At 43.0% G+C, this 3,107-nt stretch overlaps 1 pseudogene; it reads left to right on the top strand.

The window, feature by feature from the left end:
- The first annotated feature begins 413 nt into the window (after window positions 1-413).
- LOC124087188 (bone morphogenetic protein 4-like) lies at window positions 414-1,597 on the top strand (annotated as a pseudogene).
- The last annotated feature ends 1,510 nt before the right edge of the window (window positions 1,598-3,107 follow it).

Below are 3,107 nucleotides of genomic sequence, written 5' to 3'. Positions count from 1 at the left end.
TTATCAGCGCCAAACAGATGCTGGCACCATGATCTTAGATCTCCACAACTATGAGCTAAGTAAGCCCCTTACAGTAGTAAATCTGGGAAGGCAGAAGAGAACAGTGGGAGGGAAAGAGCTGAAAGCTAGGTGAGTTTGGCATCGAGATGAGGGACAGGAGCCTGAGACACTGCTGCAGCCCCACCTGAGTATCTGGCCTATGTCCCTGGTGGGATTCCCATCCGAGTGTCTCAAGCCTGCAGCGCCCCAGTCCCCGGCCTTTTCCCATAGGTCAACCCTTCAGAGGATGACCTATGGAGCCGTTCCGAAAAACCCACTGCCAAAGCTATTGAGTCTTTCCAGCAAGTGTGTTCAAGATGTGTTGTCAAGAAACACGGACTGTTGTTGTATGCCTTCTTTTCTGTCAAGACACCATGATTCCTGGCAACCGAATTCTGATTGTCATTTCCTTATGCCAAGTCCTGCTAGAAGGCATGAGCCATGCTAGTTTGATGATACCTGAGATTGGGGGAAAAAAAATGTTGCTGAGATCCAGGACCCCACGGGGGATGTCGCTCAAACTGAGTCATGTGCCATGACTTCGAGATGTCATTTCTGCAGATGTTCAGGCTGCACCGCAGCTGAGCAAGAGCAAAATCATTCTGGATTACATGCATGATTGCTTCCAGCTCACATCTAGGGAGGAGGAGGGAGAGCCCACCACACAGGTCTGGAGTACTCAGAGTGACTCTCCAGTCACACCAACACCGTGTGAAGATTCCACCATGAAGAACATCCCAGGGACAAGAGAAAACTGCTTTTCGAGTCCTTTTTAACTTCAGCAGCATCCCAGAGAAAGAGGTGTTCTCTGCAGAACTTCAGCTCATTCAGGAACAGTAAACCAGGAGACTGGGAGCCAGGTTTCCACTGTCTAAACATTTTTGAGGTTTTTGAAGTCCCAGGGAAGTGGTGCCTGAACACCTCATCACACGACTACTGTACACCAGTTAGTCTACCACGACTACTGTACACCAGTTAGTCCACCACAAGGTGGGAAACTTTTGAAGTGAGCCCTGAAGGGTTCTTCCTAGACCCAGGGGAAGCGCCCAACTATGGGCAGGACACAGGGGTGACTCACCATCATCATATGCTGACCCACTGGGCCAGCATGTCAGGATTAGCTCATGGTTACCTCAACAGAGTGGGAATTAGGCCCAGCTCCAGCCCTTCCTGGTCACTTTTGACCCTGATGGCCTGGGCCATGCCTTGACCAGTTGCTGGAGGACCAAGCTAACCCTTAACACCATCCACAGCAGTCCAGGAAAAGCAATAATTGCTGGCACCACTCATTCTGTGTGTACTTCAGCAACATGGGTTGGAATGGCTGGATTGCGACCCCACCAGGCTACCAGACCTTCTACTGCCATGGGGACTGCCCCTTTGTACTGGTGGATCACCTCAATTCAACCAACCTTGCCACTGTGCAGACCTGGGTCAACTCTGTCAACTCAAGTATCCCTAAGGCCTGTTGTATATCCACTGAATGAGTGTCATCTCTAAGCTGTACCTGGATGAGCATGATAAGGTAGTACTGAAAAATTATCAGCAAGGGTGGTAAAGGGATATGGGTATTGCTGAGATAAGGTAGTCCTTGAATATGGACATACATTCACACAAACACGTGTTCCTATAATTGCAGACCTTGCTGGAGCCATGTTGTCCTAAAACACACCTTATAGAATTCTTGAATGGAATTCAATGGGTTTCAACAATGATAAATTAAAATGTAAGGCTCTATAATACTATGAAATAATTTGCACAGCAGGGTGACCTTGTGAATTCATTATGCCCAAGCAGTGGTACTTGCTGAAAAAATAAGTAGGTTCAAATAATATTCAGAAAAATTTACAGATGGTAGTCTGTGATAAATTAAGAAGAAAAACTGAGGATGCTTGGAGACATGGTTTCTAACCTTTTCTTTGTAATGACCTGTACTATTTTTATTTTTCTGACTACAAAGTTACTATACATGCATTATAGAAAGCTTGGAAAATATGTTTGAAGAGGAAAAAAAGGGCAGTCAGAGAAAAAAATCAGGAGGTATTAAAAACAAAGTGGGAAAGAGATATAGAAATCAACGTATGAACATACACAAACATAAACATGCATATTTTTCTTACTACCTTCCACCACCCTACCTCATTCTAATTTGGCTATAAGTGTATGTTAATCAAAATTCAATTCTCACATTATCAAGACTGTAAACTATGTTGGCCATTGAACTATGTAATGTATGATAATTACTTTTCCTTTCTTATACAATGTTTTGCTTTTCTGGAACTTGATTGTTATTGCTGGGTGCAATAGTGGACACCTATAATTCCAGCAATTTGAGAGACTGAGGCAGGAGGATCACAAGTTCAAAGATAGTCTGGGCAAATCAGAAAAACCCTTTATCAAAATAAAAATTTTAAAAAGGGCTGGACATGTAGCTCAGTTGTAGAGTCCCCTGGGTTCAATCCCCAAATTCCCAGTACCACATATTCACACACATACACACACACAAAAAAAAAAAATGTTAGTTTTTTTGTTCATTTGCTTAATTTTTTATGTCCTTATTAATAACTTAGCACTTAACTCTCCCCTAAATGGGTGCATATCCTCTCAATATATCCAAATTCATTGGATGTTCTATCAATTTCATCAAATTGACCTTCTTCCCAGGATCTCTTGCCTAATCTAAACTGCTTGTTTGAGCTGAAGTCCTGCTGCTCATTTGTTGTCCTGGACTCTTCCTTCATCTCCATCCCAGGGATATCTGCTATTAGAAACCGCTTTCTAGAGTCCACGAACTTTTTTTCTTGGTTTTTAAACTCATTCTAATGGATCATGTTCTCCAGGAGCTCCAGAAAGAGCTTATGGAAGATATTCATTTCTGAACATGTCTTCAAACTGTCATTTTATAACAGTGGTTCACTTTATGCTTTGATTATATCCCTGTTGCTCTAAAACTGACATGTTTTTTTTCTTTTCCCCAACCTTCTCTTCTGTGACCTTCTTCTCCCTAACTTTCTCCTAATAGGGAGAACCACAAACTCTGGGACAGGAGTCTCCTGTGTTTCTCCTTT

The sequence above is a fragment of the Marmota monax genome, unplaced genomic scaffold, assembly GCF_021218885.2.
Source record: "Marmota monax isolate L192 unplaced genomic scaffold, Marmota_monax_Labrador192_F-V1.1 WCK01_AAM20220418_F8-fsc00012, whole genome shotgun sequence".
In the NCBI taxonomy this organism is placed as follows: Eukaryota; Metazoa; Chordata; class Mammalia; order Rodentia; family Sciuridae; genus Marmota; species Marmota monax.
The sequence above is the reverse complement of the archived record's forward strand: the minus strand, read 5'-3'. Positions and strand labels throughout refer to the sequence as shown.